We start from the raw sequence: 13,866 nt of genomic DNA, 5'->3' as shown, positions 1-13,866 counted from the left end.
ATAAAAGGAAAAAAAACTATGATCATATTAACATGGGCTGAAAGGCATTTAATAAACTTTACATCCATTCCTAATACATACTCTAAGTAAAAAGGAATCAATAGGAAATGTTTGAATATGATAACTTTTAACAAAAGTTAATTAGAAATTTTTAAATGACAACATTTCCATAAAAATCAGAAACTGGATAGAGATGCCTACCATCACTAAGAAATTGGTCAAAATGGTCTAAATGGTCCTGGCGAATGCAATAAGATAAGGATGTTTAAAAATGGACCTAAAAACCAAAAAAAGAAAGAATTAAAACTACCCCTTTTTTTGGTTGATGATTTGATTGCACACTAGAATGGCCACATAAACTAATTTTTAAAATTTTATAAATAATAAGAGTATTTGATAAGTTTCAAGGGTATAAGAAGAATTTGAGGGGAAAAGACATTGTCTATATACTAGCAATACATACCTAAAAATGGAAATAGTAAAAAAAAAATTGCAATAGTGAAAAATTTAACAAGAAAGCTGTAAGAGCTATATGAGTACAACTATAAAATATTATTGTATAACGTAAAACAAATTTTGAACAAATGGAAAGAGAAACTAGGTTCTTCATTAGGAAAAGCTAATATCATAAAGTTGTGTAAAATTATACATATAAATACATAAAATTTAATGATATGCCTATTAAAATAGGAGTAGCATTTTTCTTTCCTTTTCCTTGAAGGTAAAATAGTCTTCAGTTCATATAGATGAAAAAATGCTCAAGAATACTAAAAATTTTATATATACTAAATACTATGGAATACTAAAAAATATATATATTACATATATAAAGATTAAAGATAGGGGATTTTTGCCTCACCTGACATCAAAACACACTAAAAAGCCACTATAAACAAATCTATATAGAATTAGCGTAAGAGTAGAAAAATTGATCAAGATGGTGGAGGAGTAAGTGGAAGTCACACTGACCTCCTCCCAGGACCAACCTGGAATTACAACTAAATTGTGGAGAAATCACCTAGAACAAACAACTGAACAATAATGAGAATGGAGCCTTATAACCTCAGACAGACAGAAGAAATCAGCTTTAGCGCAACCTAACTGGTTAGGAGTGCAGTACAGACTCAAGAAAGCAGGTGGGGTGCCCACGGGCAGCAACACCAGAAGGATATTGAAATGGCCAGTTGGATCCCCTTGAGAAGAGTGGGGTCCAAACCATAAATGGGGATCTCCAGCCTACAGCACAAGAGCCAAAAAACTACAGTGATAACAGCCAGCTGCAAAAAATGGCAGGGTTGCTCTCTGCCAGAGACAGGCAGCTGGAGACACAAAGAGCGGTTTAAAGGGTCAACAAATAAATTTTTATTTGCAGCCACTTACCCTGGACTCCGGCAAAGGCGGGGACAGAGTGGGCTAGAGACACCTGAGGAGAGGCTGGGGAAGGAGGCTTTGGGGAGAGAACTGAGAAAGTAGCTGGTGTGATCCTGGTGCTGACTCATCCCCCATCTGACAGCAGCCATCTTGCTTAGGCAGACCACTGCTCTGAGCAGCAACAGTGGGAGGGGACCCAATAGCCTCACCCCCAGGAGGGACTCTGACCTGGCCTGGTAGTGCTAAAGCCTGACTGCTGAGTACAGAGTGGCAGTCACAAATAGTAGATCTCTGGTAAAAGGGGGCACAGACTGGCCTAGAGACACTTGAGGAAAAACTGGAGACAGAGCCTTTGGGAAGAGAACAGAGAGTAGCTGGCAGGATCCTTGTGCTGACTCCTCCCCCATACAGCAGCAGCCAACTGGCTCAGGCAGACCACTCCCCTGAGAGGCAGCAGCATGAGAGGATCCAATAACCCTGCCCCCAGGAGAGACTCTGCCCTGCCCTGTGGTGTCTAAACCAGTCCGATGGGTGCAGAATGACTAGATTAACAGCTGAAGGAGATAGCCACAGACAGTAAATTCCTAGAAGTCTTGAACAGATTGCGTAAGATCACACAGGGTCAACATCTGACATCATCAGAGGCAGATCCAGAAAGAAAAAAGAGTGGTCTCCTACCATAGAAGTTCACACCACAAAGTCAGGAAATCAAGACAAATCAATTTAAGAAGCAGAAGCAAAAAAAGAAGAGTCTCACAAATAATGGGAAGACAAAGAAACACGCCCCCCCCCCCACCGCGCCCTCAGTCAAAAGGAAAAGAGCTATCCCCAGAAAGAGAATTAAATGAAATAGAGACAAGTAAGCTATCAGATATTGAGTTCAAAACAATGGTTCTAAGGAAGCCCAATGAGCTCAGTGAGCTCAGAGAGAATTACCAAAAACTACAGGGAAACTATGAGGAACTTACTGCAAACTGTATCAGCATGAAAAAGGACATAGAAACTATCAATAGGAGGCAAGACGAAATGAAGAATACAATTTCTGAATTGAAGACAAGAAGAGATGAGGCAGAATGCAGCAGGTCAGGAACTGTATAAAAGCTCATTAGTAATGGAAAAGCAAGAAATGCTCCAAAGATCCAGGTATCCAGTCCCAAAGATCCAGGTATCTAGTCAGAAGACTGTAAGCCCATGGTGGGAGAAAAAAGACAATTCTTTGACCACCACAAGTGAAAAAAAAATATACCTACTGCTTAGTGCCAAGGGGATGAAAATGAACATCAAATAAAAGACTGAAGTTGTTCCCTGTGGATATACCTTTTAAACTGTGCCTTCTTCACTGTTTTTTAAACATTTTCAGTGCTGAGCATAGAACATACTACATAGAAGGTGCTGAGTAAATGCCTTTGTGGACAGTAGGGAGAAGGAGGAACTAAAAAGAGAAGACTACTGGTCATAAAGCATTACAGTTTGAAGAAATTTTGGGAATTTTTTCATTCATTCATTTACTTATTATTTCATATTTATTTGACACCTACCATGTATGAGCAGCTAGATATTGGAAATACAATGGTAAACAAGACAGAAGATAGTACTTTTTAGTTGGGAGTGATTTAGGAGATTACTAAATAAACAAATCAGACAATTACAGGTTGTGATGTGTGCTCTAAAGCAGTGCTTCTCAACCTTTCTGGTGTATATGGATGACCTGGGGAATTCTGTTAAAATCCAAATTCTGATTTAGCAAATCTGGGGTGCGATTCTAAGATGCTGCATTTCTAACAAGTTCCCATGTGATGCTGCTGCTCCTAATCCATGGACCACACTTTGAAGATCGGCAAAATGGTGAGGATACAGATAGTGGTAGGGGAGGATGGATGCTTTGCATACATGGTGGTCAGCGGAGGATTCTCTGGAGAGATGCTCTTGAGCTGAGTTCTGAAGGAGCTATTGGGCACTCAGGCCAGGCCAGTAATCAACACTGCAAACTCCTAGATAGTATGTTGCAGGTGTGAAAAGGGAGATCTGCTGTGGTCCTTGACAGAGGGCCTGAAAATAGTGAGAAGAGAGATCATGATTAATCTCATGGGAGTGATGTTGAAAGGAAATGGGCTTGTTTCTTGGAAGTGATGTGCTGGGCCAGTGGAACCTATAAGTGGAGCTGCTTGGATGGCAGGCAGGGAGGTCATTCTCATTGGACAGAGAAGGACAAGGAGCAGGATGTTGTGTCTCAGCCAGACTCCGATGTAAAAGGGTTTCCATTGAGAGTGAGATTCTCTTTAACTGTTGCAGGGAGCAACACATTGCAGGGGGTGCTTTGGTGGGTGCGGAGCACCTGGATCTGAGGGTTACTGTCTGGAGCCAGCTGAGGAGGAAGCAGGACTCAGAATCCCACAGAGCCCATCCCGGGGTTGTCACCAATGAGGGGAATAAACACAAGTTGTCTCATACACTCCTCTGTTTGCCAGGAGAGGGGACATGGCTCTTCCCTCAAGGGGAGAGAAGACCCCCAACCCTGTGTCCAGAGGCTTTTTTTGAGAACCATATGCCCAGGGGTATTCAGCAAACTCATCAAAGTCAAAAGGCTATGTTTAGAGAAAACAGATAGAGATCATAGATAACAATAGAAGGAACACAAGAGATCTGCCTCAGGTCAGGGTCTATGAATAATGTAAATCTCCTTCTCAGTATGAGTCTGTTTTCATTGCTTTTGAGGGAAGAACAAGCATGCTTAGAGGGACTTCTAGGCCTGATTGTCCCCAAGATCCAGTTTATGGCTGAACCTGCCTTTAGTATTGTTTCAAGCCTGAGCCAGGCGGGTGGGGCAGAGGCACCAAGAGATAAGGAGACTGCTTTCAGATAGAATGAGGACTCTGGCCATTTCCAAGCTGAGCCGAGGGGTGCGGGCCTTTTTGCCCTTTCTCCATGTTACCCCAAGTCCTTGTCCCACTGCCCATATCAGCTGATGTCTGTCTTAGGTCGTTTTCTCTGCATGAGAAAAACTTACCCGTCATGGATCACTGACCATCACAGGGCCAAGCAGGGGGAAGAGAGGGGGCAGGTTTTGTTCCCTTAGTGGCCTGTTTTCCCAAGGCCTCCTTGATTAGCTCCAGCCTTGGGGTCCTCTGGCCTGCCGGCAAGTCCCTGAAACCAGGCGGGGCATTTCCCAACAATTAACTCATTAAAAATATTACACACTCACACACACATGCACAATCATGTGCACACACATGCACACTGGCTATGGTATGTCCACACCTCAGTATACAACAGTGTGTGAAACTAGACTTATTCCTTCTTCTCTCATGGGACTAGCAGGTTGGCAGTTAATGTGAAACTATTACCATGAGGTTGGTATGGAGGGAAAGGGGTGCAGCTTGGAGCCAACTTCAGGAGAAGAATCAGCCTCCATCAGAAGGGAACAGTGGAGGTGTGATTGAAGAGGAGCCTGAGGTCGCCAGACCGTGCAGAGGGAAAACAGTGTCCAGGAGGATTTGCAGTTTGTATGGCCAGAAAAAGGCTCTCTGAGACTAAGGCCTTCGAGCCAAGGCTGAAAGAGGGGAGGGAGGGGTGAGAAGGCTGGAAATGAGAGCCTCACAGGTGTGTTCAAGGATCTGCAAGGAGCAGAGTGTGGCTGGGTGAAGCAAGGTAAGGAGGCAGGGGCTGAAACCAGAGGGGTTGGGGCCACCTTTGGAGGCGTTAGGTGGGTGGGTGGGCCTTGGCTTTTACTCTTACCAAGGTGTAAGTTGCTGAAGGTATTTGAGCAGAGGGGTGATGGTGCATTTTTAATGCCTGTGTGTAGCTACCATATCAGGACAAACATATTTTAGGAACAGGGTAGAGAACAGACGTTATGGGAAACACCTGATTGCTACCTTCCTCCACTATCACATATGTTCGAGCTCCATTTGTCAGAATTCTCTGGATCTCGAGAGAGCAAGTTCATAAATAAAAATGTGTATCCGACCAGGATCAGTGGGGGCTCTCTGCCCCCCTCCTGGCATGTGCTTCCTCCCAGGCTTCCAGTACTTGCGCACCTGAGGCGTGTTGATAATGCTCTTGATTATCTTTGTTCTCCCAGCCTTCTCTGAGTTTGCAGAGATTTCTATTTGCATACTTCCCTGAGCTTTTTATGATTACCTCCCCATCTTTACAGTTTACCCTATTACTTAAATAAGCATGAGGTAGATGTAAAAATGCCAGCTGGATGAGCATACAGCATTGGTGCCGTAGGAAGGCAGGTGAGATGGTGAGGGCGTAGCCATGGGCCTGCCAGTCTACCAGAGGTGCCTGTGTTCCTACACAGCTTCCTGCTGCCCCCTCTTCAAGCTCTGCAGCCCTGTGTCTTCACATTCACAGATGCATAGGGACTTGAACCGGAACATTAAACCAATGACCACTACTGCCCACATGGCCCCTGACAGGGCACTAATTTGTAAATGTACAGATATTTTCTCCCATTGGCTTTAAAAAGACTCATTGATTGGGTGGGTTTTACTCTCCTCTCTCACTTCCAAATTTGGCCTGCCAGCATTGTTTGTTTTGCTTTGTTTTAAATGCACATAGATGATGTATTTATCAAATGCCTGGCATGGTACTGGATACTTTGTCACTGTGTTCAGTTCTCACAGCAACTCTAGAGATAAGAATTATTGTCTCCATGTATCAGAAAACAGAAACTTAGGTGCAGAAAGATGAAGAGAATTTTACAAAGCAAGTAGTGGAGAAGGGGGGTTCAAACTGTGGTCTAGCCTGCTCGCAAGCCCTTGGTTTGTTCTGTGCCTCCTCCTTTTGGGGAGTGGGAAGGAGAGGCTTGTACACAGGGTGCCGAGGCTCTCCCCTGACTTTCTGAACTTGGTGTGCAGTGGGAGCAAGGAAGTCAGAAAAGGGAGGGGCTTGCACGCTTGTCTGCCACCAACATCTCTGCCTGGGCAATGATATAGGTGGCAGTTTTATGAAGTTTCTGCCAACAGGTAGGCCTGGTGTTGTGCTGACTGACAGAATAAGGATCGCGACAACCTCAGTGGACTGGAATGAGGAGCTGAATCTAACATAGTGATATTTAATAACTTTAGTAAATGTAAGATCTGTCCCCAGGGTGCAAAATACTGACAAAATGTAGGTGTAAGAGAATCCTGGCTTGCTGGATGGATATCCAACAAAATTTACTGAGCACTTACCCTTTGCCTTAATAATAAACAAATCAGGCACAAGTGTTGTCTCTTGAGGCTGATATCCCTGTGGCTGGACAGAAGCAGAGCTAAGTAAACAAAAGTGGTAAGTCAGCAGTATTGATGCATGCTGGGATGGGATGGGGACAGGTATATCAGGTGATGAGGTGGTAACAAATAGAAGAGGACTGTTTATTTAGTTCTAGGGATTCAGTGCATGTTAATGGTTCCTAAAACCAAATTTTCAAAGGAATTGTTCATTCCTTAATTTAATACACATTTATTGTGCACTAAGTGGTAAGTACTGTTCTAGGTAGTGATAGATTGTCCTCCTGGAGTTTATATTCTAAAGCAGGATAGAGACAATAAAAAAATACTCAAGTAAATTTATGTGTGATATTTGGGAGATAAGTACTGTGGAGAAGCATTAAAAATAAAGAGATAGAAGGTAATGGGGCCTCCATTAGGAAGCATGGACAAGGAAGAGCTCTCTGGGGAGACAGTGTTTGACCAGAGACTTGAATGAGGAGATGGAACATGAGAATATATGGAAAATGGTATCTTGGCAGCACGTGCAAAGGGCCTGAGGCATAAAGTCGGTTAAGGTTGTTCTAAATCTAAAATAAAGCCTTTGTCACTGAAGTAAAGTGAGCATGATGAATAAAGTTGGAGAATGAGTCTGGGGAGGAGACAAGGTGAAGCCTGCAAAGCCAGTAGGCATAGGAGAAAGTTTGGATTTTTTTTCCCCATAACTGAGAGGGAAAGGGATTGGAGGATTGTTGAGCAGAGCAGTATGGTGGTCTAATTGCGGATTTAAAAGGCTCATTCTGCTGTTATGTGGAACATATGTTCTAGGAGCAAGGATACCTGTTATTAAGAGGTAGTGGAGAGACCTTTTGACTAGATGGTGGAATGACAGTAGCAATCCTAAAGTTCCACCCTGTGTCTCACATGCCCTCACTAGGGACACAAGTGGCTGTTTCAGGCTCCTTGAGACTCCCAGGGCCCAAGGAGCTTGTGAGAGCTGTAACTTACAGGAAGGCAGACGCCTCATATGTTCTCTCGGAGAGGGTTCCATGCAGCTTAAGGTTCTCAGCTGTGCAATGTATGAGGGGGGACCTTCCACCCATAAAATTGTATTATCTTTTGGAGGGCGAGCCCCTTGTAGTAAGGGCTTCCCCTGCTAGGTGAGTATTCTAGGGACCCATCTGTATTAATGTACCAGCTGGCGTTGTTGTGAGAGGCTGCGTTCAGTTTCGGTGAATTTTTTGGAAGACTCTTTCAACGCATTTGTCGGTTTCATGATGGGTGATATATGAGTACATCTGCCCACACTGCACTGCGTGTTCAGCAGTTTTTGACCAAAAATGGCAGGACCCCCGTGCACCACCCTCCCTATTAACCTGATCTTGCCCAGAGCAACTTATTTTTTGTTTGTTTCCTTGGATGGAAAAAGTCCTCAACAGGAAATGTTTTGCTGATGTGGAAAACGTGAAACAAAAAAACAACAGAAGCACTAAAAGGCATCAAAGTCAATAAGTTCAAAACCTGTTTCGAGCAGTGGAAAAAATGTCTTGATAGGTATATTGCATCAAATGGAGAGTACTTTGAAGGTGACTGAAGTTTAAACATCTAAGAATAGATATACAACTTTTTATAAATTCTGTCTTTTGGGTCCCTCCCTCATATATTAGAGTGACCTGGGACAGGGGCGCCAACCTCTGGGCCTGGGGCCAGTACTGGTCTGTGGCCTGTAGGAACTGGCCACAGAGCAGGAAGTGAGCTTGAATGTAATGTGCTTGAATCGTCCCCAAACCATCTCTTTCACAAAACCAGTCTCTGGTACCAAAAAAGGTTGGGGACCTCTCAAGGGGATAGACTCTGGTGCCCTGCCCACTCCCGACATATTAAATAAAAATCTCTTGTTTGGGACTTGGAACCTGGCATCAATACCAGTTTAAAAGCTCCCCAGGTGTCATGCTGCCCTGCTGGGAGCTCAGCATCTTTGTCACATCCTTGCCCCATACTAAGATCCTGTTTTCCTCTGTTGCAAAACAGAGCTGTGCCCTGGAGGCTGCTTCTGTCTCAGGGTGAAAGGCAAGAACTTCCTCCTCTCTGCACCAGCCTCCCTGCTGGTCAGGCCATAGTTCTTCTTCTCCCTTTACTGCTCTGCCTCATCCCTTTACTTCTGCCTGGGCACCCATCTCTTATGCGGGGACATAGCTGATTGCCCAGTCCCAGGTGGTACCTGACTCTAGACCAGGTGTGTCCCTCCTTCATTCAGGAGAATACCAGCCCTCCTGCACATCGGTTCACAGGAAGTGATGCCTGGGGACTGATCGGATTGCTTGGCTTCCATGTTCAATTTTCATTTAGTTTACCTGAAATTCCCCAGCTTAGTATCTCTCTTCAAAGTCATTCATTTCGAGTTAAACTCAGACCATTCAGTATTACTGATTATGTTTTTATAGGTCCCTAACTAGAGTACAAACACCTTGAGGGCAGGATCTGTGTCTTATCCATCTTTGTATCCCCAGAGAGCTTAGCCTGTGACTTATTAATGGAGCGTGTTTGGTAAGTATATACTGATTGACTGGCTGTTATGCCAGCCGCAGGAGCCGAAGTGCTTCTGTGAGGGTCTGTGCTGGGACGCAGTATTTGTCTCTCTGCCTATTCAGTTGTAACAATAGATCAAGGAAAGACTTCAATTATCCTTCACTTTCATGCCCAAACTCTCTAGTCTGTTCATTCTATTGAAAATGCCTGGTGACAGAGAGCAAGATGCTGAGAGAGACGAAATGCTTTCAGAGCCTTAGGAAAGCTGTGTAGCAGGAAGGATATATTTCAATGAAGTTATTTTCCACCAAGGCTAATATTGTGCTTTAATACTTCAGGCTCTAGTGAGCTCATCAACAATGTTTGCCTTTAATTTTATCACTTGTACCCAGTCATATGTTACTTGCTATGTTTCTGTCGAGCTCCATTTCATCAAAGGGATCTTAGGGCTTTCATTGTCTTTGAAAGGTGCTTTCAGGTAGACATGTGTGGATATCCATCATGTTTAATTATATCCTTTTTCAGTTCCCTCAATCATCTGTTAAAGGATAAATTGTTCATATACTCATTTAAAAATTGAATTTTGTGATGGAATGGAGGTAGGAAATTGTATATTGGTTGGGGTGTATAGAACCTTCTCCGTGAGATCCTCCTGGGAGGACCCTTGGCCTTTCTCTAAAAAAGCACAGGTACAAGGCCCAGAAAGACTTTGAGGGCTATAACGTGCAGGAGAGGAGGATCTCTGTTCTCGCAGAAAGGATTCCATACAGCTCTGTGAAAGCTGTTAACCTGGAATGTGTTAGAATCACCTGGGGGATAGACTCTGGTGCTCCACCCACCCCTGACCAAGTAAACAAGAATCTCTTGGTTTCAGCTTGGAACTGGTATTGACCCCCACACACACACACACACACACACGCACGCACGGACGCACGCACGCACGCAAGCTCGCATGCATGCACGTACGCGCAAGCCAAGTTTGTTTATTTCTTGCATTTGCAGTTTAGTATGTGTGCTGCTGAAGAGAGCACGGTATTGATATAGTTTTAAAAACTCCCTAGGTGAGTCTGATGTGAAGCCAGATGGGAAGACTACTGACCTAGACCAGTGGTTTTCAACCAGAAGCAATTTTTCCCCCAGCAGACATTTGGCAATGTCTCAGACTTTTTAGTGGGCATTTTGATTGTTGGGGGCTGCTACTGGCATCTAGTGGGTTGAGACCAGGAATGCTGCTAAACATCCTATAATGCACAGAACAGCCTCCACCACAAAGAATAATCCAATGCAAATTATTAACAGTGTCAAAGTGAAAACCCCTTCCCTCGAGTGTTAGAAAAGCAAACACACACACAGGCACACAGTCATTTGAGTGTAAATATTTTTGCAATTATATTACCTCACATTTGTATAATGCATTATGGTTCCTGAAGCAGTTTTACATGCTTCGCTGGATTTGATCTTCACCATGACCCTGTAAGGGAAATAATATCAGCATCTTGATTTTACACCTGAGGCTGAGGGCACTGAATGACTTCCCCAAGACCACAGGATCTTTAGTTCCTCAGTTAAGTCTATTTTTCACTAGCAGAGATATCAAAGATCTTTATCTTCCTAGCTCTGTGCTTTACTCAAGGTACACATGGTAATTAATCAGCCTTCAATCCCACTGAACTGAAGTGCAGCCTCAGAATCCTTCTCAACACAGCATTCCAGGAAGCCCCAATTATTTGGGGTAGCCATATGAAATGAAGATTGTTTGTCACATCTCCTCTGCAACCTACACACCAAACCTCTCCCTGAATTAAGATGATCTTGTTGAAAGATATGAAGGAGAGTACTTAAGGGTAGGAGAATCCTTGAACATCTGCAGGTGTTCAGACAATCTGTTTAGGAAATTGCAATGTTAGCAGCATGTGTTCCTGCCTGAGCCTATGAAGAAGCGACTGTCTCCCTAACCCTTATATTTCTTTATAACTCTATTAGTGCATTTGGCTCTCACCATATGCTCCTAATTGATATACAAAGGAAGTGTACACAGTTGTATTCTTCATTTGGTACAAACTAAATATTTCACCTTCTTCTTGAGCTCACTAGGATCTTCCTCTTAAGTCCGCAACATGAGATAATTACAAGAACATGTTCAGCTATGATTCATGAAGCAGGCAGGACAGGAATCGATGTGCACTCAGTTTGCAGAGTGAAGAAGCCAGAGCTGGCAGCCCCAGCTTAAGCCCCAGGCACAATAAATTGTGACATGCACAATTAAATGCCTAATGCCTGGAAGAGATATGCAGTGGGAGGGATGCAAGCAGAGGAAGAGCAGCAAGTACAATTAGAGACTAACTGCATCTCTCAGGGAGGCAGGTGATGGAGAAGATGCAGGCAGCTCAGTGGACTGTTTGGCCCCAATCATTGGCAAGAAGAAGTACAAAACCAAGCAGCTGCTCACTGAGGCATGTGACACCAGTTTCAAAAAGTTGTATGAGTTCCTTCAGAATGAACAGAGTTCCAGGTCTCTGGCCTGGCTGTATCATGTGCAGGTATCCATGGCATCAGGCTCCAGCATCAGACCTCATCTTATAATTCAGGTGAATAGATGGATTTGACCTGACTGGTTTCATTTTTAGTTTTTGGCACTCACCATGAGGATGCCTGACACGTGGGTCCAAAGGCATTTTAAAGTGAGGCCGCACGGATATTCTGCTGCTATGTGCTTCTGTCATAGTGGCGAAGAGGAGGGGTCAGGACATCCTCTCCTGTTGGGGGTGCTGCGGCCACACTGCAGAGGCAGCATTCTCAGTAACAGCACAACTCACAACTTCCTCACCTTTCACCAGGAATATGGCGGCAGACTTTCCGTGAATGGCACTGCTATTGCCCTAGAGTTCTTGTGCTCACCCTGGCTGCCACTTGGAACCACCTGGGGAGCTGAATTCCATGGAAGTTTCTGTCTTCCTTTGCTAGGCCAGCATCTCCCAAGGGCAGGGACTTGTGTCTGTTTGTTTACAGCTTCATCCACAGATTCTCTATTAGTGCCTGATGCTCTGTGAATGAAATATCACTTATATGTCAGACCTTGCCATGCCCTTTCAAGATATTTCCAACTATCATAGTTACATGGTTCTTCTACAGTGTCATTGGTCTTGTTTTCATGGGTGCAGAAACTGAGGGTGAGAGTTAATTAACCTGCAGAATATTACACAGCTTGGTAAGTAGCAGAGCTGAGACTTGTACCAAGTCAGGCTCACAGCAAAGACCAATCTCCTTTGACTGGTGCTGCTGCTCTTAAAAAGGAGCATATGAGGGAGTATGATTCTATTATGGTAGACCAGTCCTTTCAGAAAAGTAAGTGGTTAAGGATATGAAAAAATCATCTTGATTTGGTATTTCTGAGAACAGCATTTCTGTGGCTGCGTTCTTGGAACAGGCAACCTCTGGGTTGTGAAACGGTGTTCCGCCAAACATCTAAAAAAATGGATTTTAATCAATAAAGAACTTGGGGATTACTATCTTTTAGTACTTTCTCTTAATGGAATCATAATTTTATATTAACATAACAAAGGCTCTAAGTAATCCTGCATTGAAGAACTCTCTGTTCAATGCAGAATTTGCAAAATCTGTATGTATTCACAACCTCTCCTTTTTCCCAAGAGACAAACAACTAGTAGTTCCCAAGACACTGGTGCCCCATCTATGACAATATTGTCATCTGGAGATGGCTTGCCATGTATTAGTATGTCGGCCTAGTAAAAATAGTTCAGCGAAATGCAAACACACTCATGTTAGCAAGCAGATGCTCCAATGACAAATCTGACCTTGATTGATAAGTTGGAATTGATTCAACACTCTTCAAGACAGGACTAAAAAAAACAACTTGGAGATTGAACTAATATAGAATTTTCACTGAAGACATAAATAGGGTTGAGAATCTTCATTTATTTCAAGTTAAGTAAAATCCACAATGATTTATTGAGCCCTATTATAAGATGCCAGGCTCTACTGGGCATTGGAAGGCAATATTAAATGGGATAGGCACGGTATGAACATCACAGGGTTTGCGGGTTTGGGTCTTTTCCCTTAGGTGGTTCTGAGGGATAGTGAGGAAACAACTACTTTCCTGTCTCTATTCATTTAGTTCATATCTCTGCCTTCTCTTCAATAGCCCTGAATTCATTTATCCATTCATTTATTCATCTGAAAAAAAACCTTTGCTGAGTGCTTACTATGTGCTCGGCACTGTAGATACAGCAAGGAATGGTACAGATAAAAATCTTCTCCCGGAGAAGCTTTTTCCTAGTGGAGTTTATATTCTGCTTATTCTAGATTTATTTAGAGGGTTGCCATCTACCTGAAATCACACCTGACACCTCCTTAAATAGAAACACAGAACTCTTTCACTTGTTCAGGTCTTAGATCTAATCCACTGATTGAGGCCTTCCTGTGTGATATCCCGTTATGGGCCCCAGTGATCTCCATTACCTTGCCTGTTCTCCACTCTCTGGCCCACTAGGCTTACCTCCGCCTTCCCACTTACTCCTGGCTGATTCATCTATCTAGGCCCGAAGACTTTATGGGGATGCCCCAGGCACTGAACTCCAGGCATTGTGCCAGATTACAAACATGAGCAGGACAGGGTTTTGGTTCTTGTGCTAGAGTTCTTCAGAGAAACAGAACCAATATATATGGGTATACACAAAGAAGTTTATTGTGAGGAATTGGCTCACACATTTCTGGAGGCTGAGAAGTACCATGATGTGCTGTCTGCAAA

The sequence above is a fragment of the Pteronotus mesoamericanus genome, unplaced genomic scaffold (assembly GCF_021234165.1).
Source record: "Pteronotus mesoamericanus isolate MK-2021 breed Mesoamerican mustached bat unplaced genomic scaffold, CSHL_Meso_final contig_52, whole genome shotgun sequence".
Classification (NCBI taxonomy): Eukaryota; Metazoa; Chordata; class Mammalia; order Chiroptera; family Mormoopidae; genus Pteronotus; species Pteronotus mesoamericanus.
The sequence above is the reverse complement of the archived record's forward strand: the minus strand, read 5'-3'. Positions refer to the sequence as shown.